The sequence below is a fragment of the Rhinoraja longicauda genome, chromosome 22 (assembly GCF_053455715.1).
Source record: "Rhinoraja longicauda isolate Sanriku21f chromosome 22, sRhiLon1.1, whole genome shotgun sequence".
NCBI lineage: Eukaryota > Metazoa > Chordata > Chondrichthyes > Rajiformes > Arhynchobatidae > Rhinoraja > Rhinoraja longicauda.
In genome coordinates, this window is record NC_135974.1 from 26277742 (window position 1) to 26299181 (window position 21440).

At 41.3% G+C, this 21440-nt stretch overlaps 1 long non-coding RNA gene across 1 annotated transcript; it reads right to left on the bottom strand.

The window, feature by feature from the left end:
- Positions 1-1248: 1248 nt before the first annotated feature.
- Positions 1249-4713, bottom strand: LOC144604688 (uncharacterized). The gene is made up of 3 exons (XR_013548760.1): positions 4634-4713; positions 2293-2497; positions 1249-1545 (listed from the first exon to the last, which is right to left on the bottom strand). It is a non-coding gene; the product is annotated as an uncharacterized LOC144604688 (long non-coding RNA).
- Between the last annotated feature and the right edge of the window lie 16727 nt (positions 4714-21440).

Below are 21440 nucleotides of genomic sequence, written 5' to 3' on the forward strand. Positions count from 1 at the left end.
AGTATAGCACCATGTTAGTCATAACATAGACATTTCAACAGAGTTTCAGAAGAATATGTGCACTTCTGTAGTCTAACAAACGCTTCACCAACTCATAAATTAGTTACCAAAGAAATCTTACAAACCTTATTTCTATTTGAAAGATGGCTTCGGTAATCATTTCAATAATAAAAAAAGTCATCTGATATTTCGAAAACACTGTATAAACTTTGAAAAAAAATGCCGGGTTTAGGATTAGAAGCACCATTCTGTGTAAAATGAGTATACTTTTAAATGGTTTATTTGAATAAACTTAAAGGATGGTCGTGAGTTAAATATATTCACGAATTATAAATGTGAACATTGTTGAAAAACAAAGGCACTCTTTCTTTTTCCATATATTAATCTAAATGTTCAGTCAATAATTTCCCCCTTGATACCTTGACACAGTAAAGACTTGTTTGGTAACCAGTCGGCTACAATGGTCCATTGTGTAACAATAAGACCAGTCTTCAGAATTGCAGAGGTGGACACTAAATGCTTTTACCAAATCATTGTGAACAGTATGGCTTATTTTTTTTAAAAACCTCAAATGAAAGAAACTATAATCGTATAATATGAACAGACTCTGGCAAGCGATGCAATGAATTTCAACTCGACAGGATTGAAATGACTATTTTTTTTAAAACAGTGTGATGGAAAGGTGGATAAAAACAGTCACTTCTTCATTCTCCCTATTTTTGATTTGTTATAGGCAGCAATCTGGAGACTGCAGCTGGAGTTATATGTACAAAGAATTAAAAAAATAATAATTCAGCCTTCTTTTGGTTTTCTCTCTATATTAAAGAAAGAGCAAGGTTTGGTTTCAGCTGGAAACTTTTTGCGCGTCACCCAAATCCTTGCTATTAATCTATGAATTTTTGTGATTTTTAAAACAGACTATTGTACTGTTTGTTGCACAACAAAACCAAACTTGATGCTCATCAGAGTTGCACTCTAGGATGAAAGTAAACAATAAAGTTCCTGCCCGATTTTCCTTCCATAACCTGGGGTGTTGTTGCTAATTGTAGGCCATTGCAGCCTTACTGATAGAGATTTGCTAAACAACATAGTTTAGTGACCAAGCCTCTGACCTTTATGATGTGTATAGTGCAGTAACTTACGGGTTACCACCGAACCCATGAAAAAAACAAAAGACACTTAAATTTTATTTTAATAAAATCCGTTCACAAATCATACAGCCATTGAGATTGGGGCTGTGAGTCCTGATGTTTTAAAACTGACTTTCATTGTCTGATGTCCATATCCTGGCAGTTCAACATATAATTAATCCCATGTCATTGACAGGAGAGGAACAGAAGGGAGGAAACTGAAGAACAATTATCAGCAATGCAAATTTAGGCATGTGGGTTCCTACTTGCCAATTTGCTTCATCCGATTTAAAATGGAGCAAGAGACGGTGATGATGAAATGATTAAACCGTGTCTGAATTAACTCATTATCTTGCTTCATTGCATCATCATAGCTGAAGGCATCAGGCATCTTTTCCATTGGCCTGGACATGTTCTGGAAAAGAAACCAAAGACATTATAAATAATAAATGCCATGATATTTGATGTACAATTCAGCCCTTGTGGCTTCAAGCTTTCCTGATAAATGACAATTAGCGCTTTGCCCTCGGATTATCTGCAGCTTTTATTTGAAACACTGCAGCTTTTATTTGACTTGGAATTGTTTTTCCTGCCTTACAACCAGCAGAATATATGCATTTTTCCATCTAATCAGATAGTGCTCCCTTCTCATGGAAAACAAGCCTTATGCCATGCTTAAGTCAAAAACTCAACTTCACATTCTTGCACTCCTCCACAGCATTTCCAAACTCTTTCTCGACTTGCATACAGCTCCACAGCTTACTGTGATTCTCACAAATAGGGCATTCTGCTCCCAAGTGGACCCTAATCAGCATCACAAATTGTGTGCTTTGTGATGGAAACCATGGTGCCTTTCCACCATCACTTTCTATGAGCATCTTCCAGCCCAAACCTACTACCTCCTCCTGTGCTTCTCTCCCCTCATTCAGTACACCATGGTTGGCCTCATGTGGTTCCAGCCTTATCTGATTTAACACGTAATGTAGACATGCATTTATATAGGACTTTCCATGTCCCTTTCAGTCCACCCTATGGTGTTTTACACCTAGCAATGAGCTTGTGCAAAGGAACCACTACCCTTCCACATCTCTATGTCTACTTCTCCCCTGACTCTCAGTCTCGACCCGAATCGTCACCCATTCCTTTTCTCCAGAGATGCTACCTGTCCCGCTGAGTTTCTCCAGTATTTTATGTCGAGCACCAATAAGGTTTCTTCTTTGGTCTGAAGAAGGTTCCCCACCCAAAACGTTGCCTGTCCTTTCCTTCCACAGATGCTGCCAAACCAGTTGAGTTCCTCCAGCGCTTTGCATTTTGTTCAATATTCCAGCAGCTGCAGTTCCTTTTATCTCCAGGTTTCTTCTTTGAATCTGCATGAAGATCAATGGCAGATGTTTTAATCAAATGTCTTTTCCTGTCACTAACCTCCTCCTCAGGAAAAGCATTGAGCGGGCAGAATTGCCCCGTCACAGTGGAATTCGGATGTTTCCCTGCATTAAAAGGCTCTGTGCAAATGCAAGTTGTTGTTGTTGTACTTCTATGTGCGGTGGGTCCAGTTTGGTAACAGATGCATAGAAACATAGAAACATAGAAAATAGGTGCAGGAGTAGGCCATTCGGCCCTTCGAGCCTGCACCGCCATTCAATATGATCATGGCTGATCATCCAGCTCAGTAACCTGTACCTGCCTTCTCTCCATACCCCCTGATCCCTTTAGCCACAAGGGCCGCATCTAACTCCCTCTTAAACATAGCCAATGAACTGGCCTCAACTACCTTCTGTGGCAGAGAATTCCACAGACTCACCACTCTCTGTGTGAAGAAATATTTTCTCATCTCGGTCCTAAAAGACTTCCCCCTTATCTTTAAGCTGTGACCCCTGGTTCTGGACTTCCCCAGCATCGGGAACAATCTTCCCGCATCTAGCCTCTCCAACCCCTTAAGAATTTTATATGTTTCAATAAAATCCCCCCTCAGTCTTCTAAATTCCAGTGAGTATAAGTTGTGGATTGATGTGCATGGGAGATACATGCCCATATATCAATTATGTAAAAATGGACAACTTCAAGTAGCCCTTGCATTCCCTCTTTATCTGTCCCTCCCTCACCCTAGTCATCTGACCAGTTTCACTGTTGTCCTCCTTAGCTTCATTGTTTGTATCCACTCATTATCACCTTTTTTCACAGCCAACAATGGACTATTGTGGGCTCCACCTTTTCCTGATCATCTGGCTGGTTTTGATTTGTTCTTTCCATACCTTTCATTCGTTTGTTCTTTATATCTTTTTATATCTTTAGTTTCCCTCTCCCCTGACTCTCAGTCTGCAGAAGTGTCTCGACCCAAAACGTCACCTATTCCTTTTCTCCAGAGATGCTCCCTGTGTTACTCCGGCATTTTGTGTCTATCATGGAGGACATAATCCGCTTTTTATAATTTTACCAGACTTCTGCCTGGTGGAAACATGCACAGGCTGCAAGAATGATGAGCGGTAAATCATATATTACATGCTTTGGAATTAAATGGGTTGAGGAAATACCTTAAAAAATGTTTTAAGCTATCTTTCACTTATTGGAAAAAAAATTGCTTTTTTAAAAAAAAGATATGTTTTCAATTTTCCACCATCCTTTCCTGAAGGCAAGGATTCCTGCTGTCTTTTCCGTCTATGAGTGGTAGCACCAGAGTAGAATTTTGATAAGGTCTTTATTCTTTATCCATTTAAGCTCAGAGAGAAAAAAAAATTAAACTATGGGAAGCATTACAGGCAAAGTCAATTCCTGCCCATAATCATCATTCACATGGATTTTCAAGTCGAGATTACCGGGTAATGATCAAGCTGATATTATTCCCCTTCACAACAGGCATCTTGAGGCCTATAATATCATCCACACCAGATGACATCAACCAGATCAGCAAAGTCCAGAGATCGAATATCCCTGACCTATTTTTCTCAGTTTCACATTTATGTATTCTAGCCTTCTGGATAAACTGAAGGCATAAAGAAAGGGACATTTGAAGGAATGGAACAGCAGGATTAGTTAGAAAAAGGAAACGAAAGCCATAAAGGCAGCAAATGGAAAAGAACTAGTAAAGGTTTAAAACTGCAGCAGTATCAAAATGCTTGTAAATCTAGACACTACAGTACAAATAGCAGATTCAACCTTCGTCTTAAATGTTTCCTACACACACACACACACACACACACACACACACACACACACACACACACACACACACGAGTGAATACATTGGGAATAGTTTTGTTGTTCCTTGACTTCCTTCAGGTATGCATGAAAAAAATACAAGAAAACAAAAACACTGGTTTAAAAAAATAAATGGATTGAATATAGGGAATCCTATGAAATGAATTGCCGAAGTGTAAAACTTAATTAAAAGCAGCTTTTAGTTCCAACATGTGTTCGGCATATTTTAAAATATTTATTTTAGTATCAATTTTTCAGCAGTTAATGCATTCCACCAACAACCCAGTGTAGTGTGAGGAGGAATGTACTTTTTTTTGTTGCAATTTGTTGACTGCTTTTATTATTCCTGAAGTTGAAACTCTGTAATTGTATGATACTTGACTGTTATTTAAAACAAATATATCTTAATATTTGTCGTCCCAACTGACTTGCACCAATGCTTTCTTTTGCCACGTTCCAGGAGATTTAAAACCGTCCGAGATGGATTTGGTCCCAATTGTCAGGAGTGTTCATTGTGTGCCGCCAATGGAGCAATGAAATTCCAACTTGCTGCAGCTTAAAAGGCCTGTAAACACAATAATACACAGGTGATAAATATTAATCAAAACACAATAATTTAATATGATACTAGGTTGCCATAACAGTGCAATAAAACAAAATCTGCAATGAAACTGAAGACATGGTCCATAGAAGACCTAAGCTGCTGAGGTTTCACAAAGTGCTGGAGTAACCCAGCAGGTCAGGCAGCAGGTCAGGCAGCATCTCTGGAGAGAAGGAATGGGTGACGTTTCGGGCCGAGACCCTGCTTCAGACTGGAGAACTGGAGACCCTTCTTCAGAACCCAGTCTGAAGAAGGGTCTCGACCCGAAATGTCACCCATTCCTTCTCTCCAGAGATGCTGCCTGACCTGCTGAGTTACTCCAACATTTTGTGATACCTTCGATTTGTACCAGCATCTGCAGTTATTTTCCTACATAAGTTGTTGAGGTTAGTGCTCTGTTGTGTTCAATAGCCTGAAGGTTGATGGGCAGAAGCTGTTCTTGATCTGGTGACCACAGTTTTTGGGCTCCTGTATCACCTTCCAGATGCAAGCCAAACCTGTACATCTGCCACTCTTCCTCAAAACACTCTTGAGGAGAATTGTATTAGCAAAATGGAAAGTGTATGTTGTAGTATTCATTTTTTAAATGTGGGTGCAGTACTTGGTCCTCCATGCATGACAAAGCAATAAATAGGTTGACCCACAAACTTTCGGAAGCTGATCAAAACATATTTGAGGAAAATGACTTCAGATCTTCAACGCTCCATATTAAAGGGACTTTTTAAAGTGTACGCCATCATTACACCACTGCCGTGGAGGTTCTGGTTGCTGCCTGATAATTGGATAAGTGGATAATTTGTCATGTCTCCGACAACTCACCTCTTGTTAATGTTGTTGTGACCCGAACTTGCTCATGGGGCCAAAGACAGACACAAAAATCTGGAGTAACTCAGCGGTCAGGCAGCATCTCTGAAGAAAAGGAAAAGGTGACGTTTCGGGTCGACACCCTTCTACAGGCTGAGAGTCAGGTGAAAGGAGCACAAGAGATATGGATGGTACTTAAGACAAATGAATGGAAGATATGCAGAAAGCAATGATAATCAAGGAAATGTGGAGCCCACAATGGTCCATTGTTGGCTGTGGGATAGGTAGTAACCAGTTACTGCCGACAGTGGAACTCAGCAGGACGACAGTAAAACTAGTGAGAAGATTAGGGCGGGGAAGGGATGGAGAGAGGGGATGCAAAGGTTATTTGAAGTTAGAGAAATCAATTTTCATCCTGCTGGGGTGTAAACTGCCCAAGAGAAATGTGAAGGGCCTCTGGAACCAATAGCACAGAATAATCTCCGAAAAACAGACATTCTTCAGTAGGCATCTTCACAGACCTCTTATGAATGGGAAACATTGAATGCATGTAGAATTCAATGGAGAACTCACAGAAGCCTCATCTGATGCAAATTGACATTGACATTTAAAGGAGATAGTAGGAGGGGTGATGAGAAATGATCAAAGAAGTAGATTTAGAGTATATTGCAGGGAAGGAGAAATTTGAAGAGGTTTACGGAAGGAATTTGAAGTTTTAGAGCCTGGATGGTTGAAGAAGTGGAATCTGTGTCTGCATTTGCTTTGCAAATATCACACACTGTCACAGTGCGGTCATATATGACTAGCACTCCCGGTCAATATTTACACAGTGTAGCTGACAGATAGTGAGCCTACTCCGATTCTATCATAACTCTGACAGCTAGAAGGGGTCGAGATGGGATTGGAACGAGACCTCACGGTGGCACAGCTAATAGAGCTGCTGCCTCACAGCGCCAGAGACCTCGGTTCGATCCTGACCTTGAGTGCATAAAGTTTGAACCTTCTCTCTGTAACCTCTTGGATCTCCCCCCTCATCCCAAAGGCGTGCAGGCTTGTAGGTTAATAAGCCTCTGTAGATTGCCCCTGGTGTGTAGGCTGATAATTTCAATGGAGAGCAAATTACTAGAACCAATTCTGATGGACCTTCATTTAGAATGACAAATTAACCAAGGGCAGTCAGCATGGATTTGTTAAGAGAAGGTCACGTCTGACTAACTCAATTGTGTTCTTTACAGAATTTAACACAGACATTTGATGGGTAGTGCATTTTAAGTAATCTGCAAGAGTTTCATGGAAGAGCTTTTCGCAAGTTCTTCTAAGATTGGACTGATTAAAAAACTAAACGATGCATGGAATTAAGGATACATGACAATTTGGATCCCAAATTAGCAACAAGTGTTTAGTAGCTGGAAGACCAACAGCCCTCAGTCTCCGATTTTTGGTTGTCAATAGGATACCGAAAAGTTTGATACACATTTGTTGCGGTCTCTTAGATTTATGCTCAATCCAGGGATTTTGAAAACATTTTCATTTCTTGGGCCAGGTCCTGTTTGGACCTCTCACTGGCAGCCCTCTCTTCACTGAGCGCCTGATTCACAATGTTTTCATCCATTGCCTGATCTGCTGAGCACAAAGTTAATGACCCGAAACATCACCCATTCCTCTCTCCAGCGGTGCTGCCTGCCCCGCTGAGTTACTCCAAATTTTTGAGTCTATCTTCGGTTTAAACCAGCATCTGCACTTCCTTCCTACACGTTAACTCTGCAATGTTGATTAATGGAGCCACATGCCTGTGGTCTTGTAAAGTTCAGGAGTTTGCTGCAGCAGTTCCAGTGACTGACATGGTCACCTGTGTGACATGGAGCATCTCATCAGCTCCACATGAATGTGCAAATGAAATTCTAGGCCTGAGAGTGACGAGAAAGATGTGTTCTATTTATTTATCAATTGCTCTTAAAATCCCTGCCATTCATCAAATTGTTAGTCATCTTTCATAATATCCCCTCCTCATAGTTTGATTAGGTTTTATTTGGATTTTGACTGCCTTGAGTGCGGGATATAAATCTGCCAACAAAATACTGCAAGTCACCACAAGCCTGATGTTGTATCTTGCTTTATCTTAATCCTGGTGCTGAGAAGGCACAAGGGCGCAAGAAGGAGAGAGTGGTTTGCATGGGTCGGAGGTGGGAAGACCAAGAGATGGTGGGAGATGTTTAGTGGTTGTGGAGCAGTGGAGACACAGGGAGAAGAATGGTGGGGGATGTGTTTGGGCTGGGGTGGATAGTTGAGATGGAGAAGGTGGGGAAGGGAGCCCGGTCATGAGAGGAATAGATCGGGTAGATGCACAGAATCTCTTGCCCAGAGTAGGGGAATCGAGGACCAGAGGACATAGGTTCAAGGTGAAGGGGAAAAGATTTAACAGGAATCTGAGGAGTAACATTTTCACACAAAGGGTGGTGGGTGTATGGAACAAGCTGCCAGTGGAGGTAGTTGAGGCTGGGACTATCCCAATATTTAAGAAACAGTTAGACAGGTACATGGATAGGACAAGTTTGGAGGGATATGGTTGAAGCGCAGGCAGGTGAGACTAGTGTAGCTGGGACATATTGGCCGGTGTGGGCAAGTTGGGCTGATGGGCCTGTTTCCACACTGTATCACTCTATGACTCTATAACTCTAATTGTGTAGATGTTCAGTTGTGTTCATGTTCATGCCCACTTGTGTGTGTGCTTGACCATAGATCCTGCAATTGGAGCAAGATCTTCACCGTCAAGTGAATGCTGTAGAATAGCCACCCCACATTAAAAGAAACCAGACGCGGATATCTCCAACTCTTTCTATTCAAGTAGGTCGTAGTTGTTGACTGTTTCCCAGATACAAGAAGTCCTAGAATTCCAGTCAGATATTTGTGAATTTATCTTTATTATGCAAAAAAACATGAAACATTTAACGCTGTCCTCCACTTGAACAGTTACAAGGTTGGATGGATAATACTCTGAGACCATTTAAATCTGTTATCATATTTATTATGAAACTATATACAAAGAACCTTGGGATTTTAAATGAAAACAAATTATCTCACTCCTGTTATAGTCTATCCATGATGTGTTATATGATTTTCAAATTACATGATTACAATAGGCAAAATTACACTTTGATTTTTTGAATTACAATCTACAATAGACAATAGACAATAAACAATAGGTGCAGGAGGAGGCCATTCAGCCATTCGAGCCAGCACCGCCATTCAATGTGATCATGGCTGATCATTCTCAATCAGTACCCCGTTCCTGCCTTCTCCCCATACCCACTGACTCCGCTATCCTTAAGAGCTCTATCCAGTACAGAATACTCTATTGAACAAGTGTAGAGTAGAGAGCACATTGACTGGATGCATCATAGCCTAGTTTGGCAACTTGAACACTCAGGGATGAAGGAGATGATAGAGGGTGGTAGATACTGCTCAATCCATTACAGGATGTGTAGGAAATAATTGCAGATGCTGGTTTAAATCGAAGATAGACACAAAATGCTGAAGTAACTCAGCGGGACAGGGCAGCATCTTTGGAGAGAAGGAATGGGTGACGTTTCAGGTCGATACCCTTCTTCAGTCTGAAGAAGGATCTCGACACGAAACATCACTCATTCCTCCTCCCCAGAGATGCTGCCTGTCAGGCTGAGTCATCCCAGCATTTTGTGTCTATCTTCAATCCATTACAGGTACTGTTCTCCCCACCATCAAAGGGATGTATCGGAGGCACTGCCTCAAAGGAAGCCAATATTATCAAAGACCTTTACCACCCTAACCACCGTCTCATTTTACTCCTGCCTTTGGAAAGAAGGTACAGGAGCCTGAAAACCAGGACCTTCAGTTTCAAGAATAGCTTTCCCCCAGCAACCATCAGGTTCCTAAACAACACACAACACCAACCTCAGCAACTATGAACTTCCATGGACTGTGTTTAGTTGCATTAGGGACTTTTTTTTTTGCACTAGTATTACAATTATTAAACTGTAATTATATTTCTCTGAGTGTATTGCTTTTACTGGCCTGCTGTAAGAAAGTATTTAATTGTTCCATTCTTCATGCACATGACAATGAGCACTCTTGACTCTTAGTGTAGAAATAAAGAACTGCAGATGTTGGTTTATACCAAAGAGACACAAAGTACTGGAGTCACTCAGCAGGTAAGTTACAATCTCTGGGGAAAAAAGAATAGGCAACATTTCGGGTCGGGACCCCTCTTCAGACTCCGTTCTTCAGTCTGAAGAAGGGTCCCAAACCGATACATCACCTATCCATTTTCTACAGAGATGCTACCTAACCTGCTGAGTTACATCAGCACATTATGTCTAATCTTGACTCTTAACTTGTTTATCTGCGCCATTTCAAATATGTTGCCACGGTTCTCAGTTCCTAACTAGTTAATTGTCTGTGAATTTTCTCCCCTACAGCTTTATCATATTTTGAACGAATAATTCTAATTTGGTTAGCAAAGGTCTGATCTCATAATTGTAAAACATTGCAAAATGGCATTTAAAAACTTTTTTTTACAGCTGCAAGCAACAAATTAGGTTCTTTATTTATTAATATTCTTGGGCATATAAACAGCATTAATTAACATTGTGCACAGAAAAGTGCACAATGCATTGTAACTCTTGAGAGACCAGATGTAGTGGTTAGTCCTTAAAAGGAATACAAGCATGAAACAAAACAGGAAATACACAGCATTTAACATCTGAAAGATGAAAAACATGTTAATGTTTTAGATTGGTTTCTTCAACTGATCCCCTCAGTACTTGCACCATTTGCTGTTTTCTGTTTGACACTGTTGCTGTGTGGATTTTTTTTTAAATGGCAAGCACTGAATTTTAAATTTCTCTTGCATTGTATTTTGTAGCATAACCAGAGCCCGAATTGAAGTGGGAATGTTGAAACCATTATCAGGTGTTATTTACTTGGAGATAACTTCTGAAGCTTCTGGTTACATTCCGACGATAAAGGTTTGTCTTCAACCTCTCATTATGGAAAATCAGCTAACCCAAGTACAAAGCAGATCAGCTGGAAACAGAGCTTCAAGAATAGATAACTCGAGAGAAAGAGAGAAAGACAAGGTGTTACGTTGTAATCTGTTTCCTGATCTGACCACCGCCTAATCCGCTCTGTTATCTGAAAGCCTGGCCTCAAAACAGTGACAGAAACATAAAATGCTGCCACGTGAAAATCAACATTGTGTGTCGTATGGACCCTGTACAGAGAGCAGGGCAGTGCCTCATAGACAACCTGATGACACCAAAAAAACAAGAACCACAGAGCATCCATAGTGACTGGACTGATCTGAAGTGCCGTAATTAGCAACTGTCAACTAACTCGTGCCTTATCAACAGAAAATACAGGTATTTGATAATGCCCAGGAGATCCACAAACCAATTAGTCAGAAATGCACTATATCCTTAATTTGGGAACTCCATGTGTTGAGGAAAGACCAACAGGTCTAAGGACACTTGAATTGATTTAGCCCAACTGAAAACCTGCGACCTAGAACATAGAAAAGTACATCACAGGAACAGGCCCTTCAACCCACAATGTCTATGCCAAACACGATGCCAAGATAAATTAATATTCTCTGCCGTGCTAAATGTCACTAAAACAAAGGAGCTAATTGTGGACTTCAGAAGGGCTAAACATCCAAGGACGTACACGCCACTGGAGATAAATGGGTCTATTGTGGATAGGGTGAGCAGTTTCAAATACTTGGGAGTCCGCATCGCAGAGGATCTGACGTGGGCAACGCACATTGCCGCACTGGTGGGTAAGGCTAAGCAGCGCCTTTACCACCTTAGACAACTGAGGAAATTCAGAGTGTCGCTGAGGATCCTTCATTGCTTCTACTCTGGGGCTGTAGAGAGCATCCTGTCCGGCAACATTACAGTCTGGTTTGGGAACAGCTCTGCCCAGGACAGGATGGCCCTGCAGAGAGTAGTGCGTTCGGCAGAACGCACCATGGGAACTACACTCGTCCCCCTGCAGGACCTATACATCAGGAGGTGCAGATCCAGAGCAAGCAAGATCATGAGGGACCCCTGCCACCCCAGTAACGGACTGTTCCAGATGCTACGGTCAGGCAAACGCCTCCGCTGTCACGCTGTGAAAACGGAGAGGATGAGACGGAGCTTCTTCCCACAGGCCATCAGGACTGTCAACTTTGATAACCCCAGAGACTAAATTTTTGTCGACACTTTTTGTGCTATGTTTAGTAACTTATTAACTTTATTTATATGCTGTAACTGTAATTATTTTTGTGCACAACCCGCAGGCATTACCACTTTCATTTCACTGCACATCGAGTATGTGTATGTGACAAATAAATTTGACTTGACTTGACTTGACATATCCCTCAATTCCCTGCAGATCTAAATAACAGATCATGGGTGAAAAGAATGCAGGAGATGCAGCAGAACACAAAAAACTATGAGGTGCATTGATTTTCCGAGACCCAAACATTCTGAAGAGGGCCAAGAAGGAAAGTGAAGTTTTCAAGAATAAGGGGTTAGTCAGAGCACACTAGAAGAAACATGTGCAGGGAGGAACTGCAGATGCTGGTTTAAACTGCAGATGCTGCCTGTCCCGCTGAGTTACTCCAGCATTTTGTGTCTATCTAGAAGAAACATGTTGGGTCATTCCTCAACTGTAGCTCTTTCCTTGGCACATCGACTATAAACTATCCTATAACATATGATATTGTCCAAATTCACTGTCACTACAGACTATCAAGATGCAAAAGCCATATGTCAACTGAAAAATAACGACCCAGGAGTTCAGTTTAGTTTAGTTTATTATTGTCACACGTACTAAGGTGTAGTGAAAGGCTTTTTGTTGCATGCTACCCAGTCAGTGAAAAGACTATACATGATTGCAATCAGGTCACACACAGTGTTCAGATGCAGGATAAAGGGTATAATGTTCAGTGCATGATATACTTCAGTAAAATCTGAGTAAAGATAAGTAAAAGGTCTCCAATGAGGTAGATGGGAGGCTAGGACCCACTCTCTAGTTGGTGAGAGGATGGTTCTGTTGCCTGATCACAACTGGGAAGAAACTGTCCATGAATCTGGAGGCATAGACAATAGACAATAGGTGCAGGAGGAGGCCATTCGGCCCATGTCTGATGCCTCTTGGCCGACGGGATTGGGGAGGAGTGACCGGGATGAGACTGGTCTGTGATTATGCTAGTGGCCTTGCCTATACAGTGTGAAGAGTGGATGGATTTAGCATAGTAATTCAGTCATAATCATAATCATTTAGCCCATGATTGGAAGGAGGAAGCCATGCCTGGGGATGACACCATAGGCATGACCATCCCAGAGACACCACAATCATGACCATCTCCAAGGAAGGAGATTAATGTATCTGCAACGACTACAGAAAGTGGTCTTCCTGCTGACAATCACAAGGACTGTCATCATCATAAGCTTCTGAACTTGTCCAACAAGGGGAACTATGAGGAATCCTCCTGCATTTTGATTGCCATCACAAATGTGTGTGCATCCTTTGGTTGCTTCATGATTGCACGCATGCTCCGATCTTAAATGGTGGGTCCACAACAGACCCACTCTCAGTGCTAATTGGTGTCAAGCAAAACTACATCTATGCCGCAACACTTTCCTCAGTCTTTCTCACACTGTAATGTTACACCTCAACTCCAAAAAGCTTTCCACCGGAGTGGAGCTGGTGTATAGGACAAATGGGAAACTGTATAATCCACTTCAGAATAAGGTCACTGAAATCTCCATCGTCGAGATCTGCAGATGTGTGTGTGAGTGTGTGTGTGTACGTGTGTACGTGTACTTGTGTGTGCATGTACGTGTGTGTGTGCACACGTCATTGTCGACACACCCATTGAACATCTGAGAGGGTAAGTCCTCCAGTGAACACCTTTAAAATAAAAGTCCTCTATCACCTGGCCCCCACTGTGCATTTAAACAAAGAGCATGTCATCTTTTACCCAGTGGAGTTTAGTGTAGCAAGATAACCATGATGAATTTCTCCTGGCCTTTCAATTTATTAAATTTTGCTTTGCAAAGTACTTTCCAAAAATGCATCCCTTTTGTCAAGTGATGATGAGCCTGCAATATCTGAACTAATTTATTGTTCAGTTAGTGGCATACTTCAAATGTAACTTTACATTTCTTCATCTCTGTGGAGTTTTGTCTTGCACAAACCTTCTGGTTTTTCAATGTAGCCAAATAATGGAATTGCACATTGTATTGTCCATTTCAAGAATTGATTGAAAAGACAATGGAACAAGATCAGATGTTTTTCATTTTATTCCAGTGTTAAAAGCCCGCAAAACTATTTCTGCAGTAAAACTGAATCATTCAAGCAGAGCCATAAATTTTTCAAATGTAGTGTTTTGGGCTGACAAAGTTTTAGTTAATCCAGATCAGAAATAATCTTTTGATCATTTCAATCATTTTTGTTTTACGAGGATATTGCCATGACCTGAGGGCCTGAGCTATATAGGGAGAGGCTGGGCAGGCTAGGTCTTTAATCCTTGGAGCACAGGAGGATGAGGGGTGATCTTATGATGGTGTAAAACATCATGAGGGGAATAGGTAGGGTAGATGTACAGAGTCTTTTACGCAGAGTAGGGGAATCAAAAAACCGGGGGACATGGATTTAATGTGAGAGGGGTAAGATTGAATAGAAAACGGGGTAACTGAGGATATTGGGTATATGGAACAAGCTGCCGGAGGAGGTAGTTGAGGCAGGTACTATAAAAACATTAAAAAGACATTTGAACAGGTACCTGCATAGGAAAGGTTTAGAGGGATATGGGTCAAACAAGGCAGGTAGGACGAGTGTATGTTGGGCGGCATGGGCAAGTTGGGCTGAAGGGCCTGTTTCTTTGCTGTGCTCGACAAATCACGTTAATGATTAATAATGCAAAATGGCCATTTCCAGCACATTGAAAGGGTTGATGGTTGGGAGATGTAAAGATTGATTTTGTTTATTCATTGTCTGCTTTATTTCTCTGACTTGAGTGAGGGGTGAATTAATCTGCCCTTCCTACTCCATTACTTGAGTTGCCCTTTAGTTAGAATATAAAAGTAAAGTTTTCATATTCTTCTTACAAACAGGGAAAGACTGTTGGCACAATTAAAAAGGAGAAATGTTTTATTCAAACTTCAAGGTGATAAATGGGGATGTTTTAACATGAATAATGGAATGAATGTGTATGTAATCAAAAAAGAAAATGATAGATATAACACAGATCAGTCTGTGATCTGTGTAATGAAAACTATTAAAAAAAGATTTAACATTTCAAATGTCAGGAAAATAATTTATTGACGAATGGGTGGCGTGGTGACGCAGCAGTAGAGTTGCTGCCTTACAGCGCCAGAGTCCAGGGTTCAATCCTGACTACGGGTCCTGTCTGTACGGCGTTTGTACGTTCTCCCCGTGACCTCGTGGGTTTTCTCTGGGTGCTCAATGGGCTGAATATCCTGTCTCTGATGTGAATCATGTGGCCTAGAAATTCTCTGGCATTGTGAAGGGTATATGGAACAAGCTGCTGGAGGAGGTAGTTAAGGCAGGTCCTATAAAAACATTAAAAAGACATTTGAACAGGTACCTGCATAGGAAAGGTTTAGAGGTTCTGTGCTGGCGAATAATTGATTGACCTGAATTATGTTGTGGACATTGTGGGAATTGCTGTAAGTGAAAGTGGTGGACATTGCCCGGTCCATGATTGAAACATAAAAACATAGAAAATAGATACAGGAGTAGGCCTAAATCAGTACCCTTTTCCTCCCTTCTCCCCATATCCCTTGATTCCATTAGCCCTGAGCTATCTAATTCTCCCTTGAAAACATCCAGTGAATTGGCCTCCACTGCCTTCTGTGGCAGAGAATTCCACAGATTCCACAGATTAGTATTGATCTTCCCACCGATTGGTATTGGTATTGATCTTCAGTCTGAAGAAGGGTCTCGACCCGAAACGTCACCCATTCCTTCTCTCCTGAGATGCTGCCTGACCTGCTGAGTTACTCCAGCATTTTGTGAATAAATACCTTCGATTTGTACCAGCATCTGCAGTTATTTTCTTATATTCCCACCATTGAAGGTAATCTGTGATGATGCTCTCTCAGGAAGGCAGCTAACATCAACAAGGACCCACACCACCCTGGCCACGCTCTCATTTTGCAACTGCTCTCAGGAAGAAGCCTGAAAACCATGACCACCAAGTTGAAGAACAGCTTCCTCACAGCAACCGTCAGGTTCTTGAACACGATACTACACTAACCTCAGCAACTATAATCGTCTATGGTCTGTGTCTTTGGTGGTACTATGGACTTTATTTTTAGCACTATTATAGTTACTTTGTATTATGGTTATAAATGTATTGCATTTATGATTATTATGTATGACCTGAGTGTTATTGTATTAACGAGTGGGTTAGGCTGCAGCAAGAAAGAATGTCTTTTTTCCAGTGTGGGTGCATAAGACAATTAAACACTCTTGGCTCCTGATATTTTAAGAGGTGTGTTTCTTTCATCTTTTAGTGGGTCACTATACAATGCACTCGTATGATTGCACTTCTTCTTTGAGGAATTCACTGCTCTGCGTTGTCACTTCCTCGTATTGGTGCTGCCAAAATTAGACATTAATGTGAGTTTGGAGGCTTGTACTGTTTGGTGTCACAACTGTAAAGTTTGCAGAATTAAGGAAATTGCTCCACAAACGTCAACTGTGCATTCAGCTACCTCGGTCCCAAGTACATGAATTTACTTCCTGAACATTTCTGCCTTTTTAAACCTTTTCCCGTTAAGTTTCCCTTGAAAGCCTGCCTCTGTAACCCAGCTTTTGACTGGCAATAATCAATGATATGTAAAATAACACTCTTGTGATTCACTATCAAATCTTGCCAGATGCCACCATTATGTTAATAAAGCTATCTTATTGTTGTTTATCATTTTTGGCCTAATGTTGGCCAACTCTAACTCTGGGTTGCTGTTAATTTGTCGGTCTTAAAGTGGAGCTCTTGAAATAAATCCATCAAGGTCAAAACCAGGTCCCAGTGTAGTGCAGAGGAAATAATAAATAGAAGGAGAAAGACTGTGGATTAACTAAACATGTGCATTCCTGAGATAGTTCAAAACATATTTTTTTAACATGATCTTTCATTTGCACTTTGGAATTTCAAGCACATCATTGAAAGAAATAATAACTACTGGCATACACTTTCACTCAGTTCTGATTGAATTAATAAAAAGTGGATAAGAGAGGAATGGTAATGATGTTACCAGATTCTTGTGCTTCTAGTATATACGTCATGTTATACACAAATACAGTCAACCCACTTTAAAATGGACCGGGAAGGGGGAGGTGAATGATGTCCATTACGGCCGATTGTCTGCTGTAACTGAGTAAGGTATCATTCCGTAGGAAGGAACGGCAGATGCTGGTTTACACCGAAGATAGACACAAAATACTGGAGTAACTCAGCGGGACAGGCAGCATCTCTGGATAGAAGGAATGGTGACATTTTGGATCGAGACCCTTCTTCTGACTAAGACAAAAGAAAGGTCTCTATCTGAAACATCATCCATTCCTTCTATCCAGTATTCTAACCTGCAACATTGATAAATGTGGTTCAGGGCATAGATGGTTCACAGCACCGTTGCTGGTATTTGACCCTGAGGCAAATCAGTTGCTAGAGAATATACACACATGCTTCTTTGATGGCTTAGCGAGTGGATTCTATGAGCAGAAGAATGATACTGAGCAGGAAACTCAGCTGCAGAGCGAGCAATTATTTGCACCAGATGAGTTGGACCTGTGCCTAACTCGGTGTATGAAGTGTTCATGCACATTTAGGCATGTATTGCATTTCATTGCATAAGATGAAAGGCATTAATGCATGGGATGTTGCAGCCCATCTACAAAATGTAGAGTTGCAGTGCATGACAATAACTTCTTGTGCAATATTGATTTCATCCCAAGGCTGGCAAACTAAATTTCACCAATGCAATAAATACAATGGACTGGGTCATCTTAGAATAGACACTGTGCCAAAGTGCAGTTCTCACCCACTCATTCAGCTATAGGGTACGGAAACAAATGGTTTGACACATCTTGTTCATGCTGACCAAGATGTCCATCCATGCCAGCCTTGTTTGCCTGTGTTATCCCCATCCCTCTTTCTACAAGATGCTGCCTGATACATTTTCTGCACTAGCACCAGGACATTTTTGATTGAGAAAACTGGCAAAGTTAATGGTCGGTGTCTGCAAAACGAAGCAAGATGGATCCCAGATAGACACAAAATGATGGAGTAACACAGCGGGACAGGCAGCATCTATGGAGAGAAGGAATGGGTGATGTTTCGAGTCGAGACCCTGCAAGAAGACTCGAAACGTCACCCATTCCTTCTCTCCAGAATTGTTGCCTGTCCCGCTGAGTTACTTCTGCTTTTTGTGTCTATCTTCGATTTAAACCTGCATCTGCATTTCCATCCTACACATGATCGATCCCAGTCTGGGATTGCCATCCAGATCACTGCTGACAAAGGCCTTTAAACTATTTTTTAAATGGCCCTGAGAATTAGATGGCCATACAGATGTTATTTAAATATGCATTGTCAATTACTCCAAAAATGTGAAAAACAAGTTTAACATTTTTTAAAAACCAGACACAAACTATAAACATTGATAAAATAAAAAAAGTGCACCATTTTCCCTCAACACGCAAGTTCTCAGCAGCGTGTCCAGGAGTAGATTGTGGTCATCGACATTTGATCTTCAGATTATAGTTTTTTACATATATTTTACAGAATTTTTTTGTTGTTTATTAAGGGTTTTACAGAGTGATATGTTTGCATATATGTTGTGCTACGGCAGGTAAGAATTTAATTGTTCCGTTTCGGGACATATCACAATAAAACACTTTTGCCTCTTGAGGTGCCTCTTGACTCTTGAAGGTCCTGCCCTGGTTTGACTTCCTAAAGTGCGACACTTCACATTTATCTGCATTAATGTCCATCAGCCATTATTCAGCCCACTTGCCTAGCTGATCAAGATCCTGCTGTAATTTTTGATAACCAGATACTTATTAAATATGGAGTAAAATTGATTAAATGGACAATCGGACAATATTTGGGTAACCATTCAACATCCATCCATTACAGCTGAACTCTTTCCCCTCAAATAAAGTTTCACCCTTTCGTTAATTCTGATATTGGAAACCACCAATCTCATCAGCTGTGAAGGCTCGCAAGCTGGCCTCTCCTTTAAGTGGCAACATCCATGCTCATGAAATAGCTAATCGAAATGTTGACAGTATCAAACTACTGAGGTTTAAATATTTGTCAAGAAGTGTTGGATGCAAGTTATCTTTCTCAATTGAAAATAGTACCAAATGGAGTGGCCATGCTTCAAAACAAAGTTTATTATCTCCTTTATAAATGACAGATTCATTCTCCCTAGGAACGAGGTTGAACAATGAAAAAGGGTCTTGCCTTGCTTCTCCACTCAATCATATTTGTGTTACCTGTATGAATAGCTGCTAAGACACATACCCCTTGTTACTGGCTACAGGTTGCTGCCAGGATTGATGCAACTCAGGGCAGAAGACTTGATTGAAAAGCCCCAGGGCTTGAACTAACATGCTTTGCATCAATCTTCACCTTTTGAGAAAAGGGATTTGTCTCAATTTGACTTACTTCAGACATACTTGTCAATTTTTGATACAAGTGCAAGATGTAAATCGCATGTGCTGACGGGCCACTGGTAATAATATGACAAATTATTTGAAGCCTAAATTTAATATATACAGATTTTGGACGTCTGCAATGGTATTGCTTGTCAGTGGTTTGGAACACAGTTAAAATGATCTGTTGCTAAGATAGAGCAGTGTTTAACTAACCTGGTCTTTTTAAGCTGTTCTGCATATACATTCTTTGGGTAAGTGATATAAATAAGGAAATGCAGGTAAAGAATTTCTGTTGCCAAGCTCCAATGGTTAATTAGAGGATAATTGCTCCTCCAGGAATATAGGGCCAGGGAACATGCAAACAGGAGTATGCAGTTTAGCCCTCAAGACCCTTTCACACCATTCATCATCTTCATGATTTACGCTGACTCCATACATTTGCACTTTTCACTACATCTCTTAATACTTGTAGTTACTAAAAAACATGTTTCCAGCTTAAGATTGGGAGAGTCTAGTACGAAACAGCTATCATGGTGAACCGAGGAATTTTGTTTAGTTTAGTTTAGGGTGTCAGGTGCTGTGGGTAAAAGGCAGGAGAATGGGGTTGAGAGGGGAAGATGGATCAGCCATGATTGAATGGCGTAGTAGACTTGATGGGCCAAATGGCCTAATTCTGCTCCTATCACTAATGAACATGAAAATTATCATTACCACATGCACCAAGGTATCGTGGAAAGCTTTTATGTAGGAAAATAACTGCAGATGCTGGTATAAATCGAAGGTATCACAAAATGCTGGAGTAACTCAGCGGTCAGGCAGCATCTCAGGAGAGAAGGAATAGGTGACGTTTCGGGGCGAGACCCTTCTTCAGACTTTGGAAAGCTTTTAGACTTTAGACTTTAGAGATACAGTGCGGGAACAGGTTCCTTTTCCCACCAAGTCAACGCCGACCAGCGATCACCCTGTACACTAATCGACACGCACCAGGGACAATTTTTACAATTTACTGAAGCCAATTAGCCCACAAGCCTGTACATCTTAAGAGTGTGGGAGGTAACAGGAAGACCCAAATAAAACCCACGTGGTCACAAGGAGAACATAAAACTCCGTACGGAAAACACCCGTAGTCGGGACCAAACCCGGATCTTTGGCGCCGTAAGGCAGCGACTATACGATTGCGTCGCAGTGTTATCAAGTCAGAGAAAAGGTGATACATGAATACAATCAAGCCATCCACAGCGCATAGATAAAGGATAAAGGGTACAACATTCAATGTAAGATATAACATTGAAGTCCGATAAAGTCCGATTAAAGAGAGCTCAAAGGTCTCCATGAGGTAGATAGGAAGTCAGGACTGCACTCCAGCTGACGAGAGGATTGCTCAGTTTCCTGATAACAGCTGGAAAGAAACTGGCAGCCATTTTTGGATGTCATTTGCCATTTGCCTATGAACGTAACATCTGTATTTTTTTCTGATGTGAATCTCACTTGGTGTCACTTTGGCAAAGACATTAGCACACACACTGCAGATGTACACTGGAAGAATGCAAAGCAGGTCAGTCATTGTGCACCTCCAATTTGCTTTCTTAATCCTGTATGGTTGTGTATGCAGATGGCAGAAGGAAGGACTGCCGCTGCCAAATTCCTAAACCAGCCCTTCGAAAGGGAATGTCAATTGCGTGGATCATTTTTCCTGACGGTTTGATTCAATAACTGGTCGGTCATTGCCATCAGTATTTTAAGTGATAAGCGCTGAACAAAAGTGTTCACTGACTTCAAGGTTTCCAAATAAACCCGTTGCACCTGTGCAGTAGGTGCATTGATGGACCTCCCCAGAACACTGCACTATCTGGACATTGAGCAGAGGGTACTCACAGCACCTCCAGGTGCAGGAAGAAGGAGACGAGAAGGAGACGGTGGAGAGGAGGTATCAGGAAGTTGTATTCATTCAAGAACAGGGGCGACACGGTGGCGCAGCAGTAGAGTTGCTTCCTTAC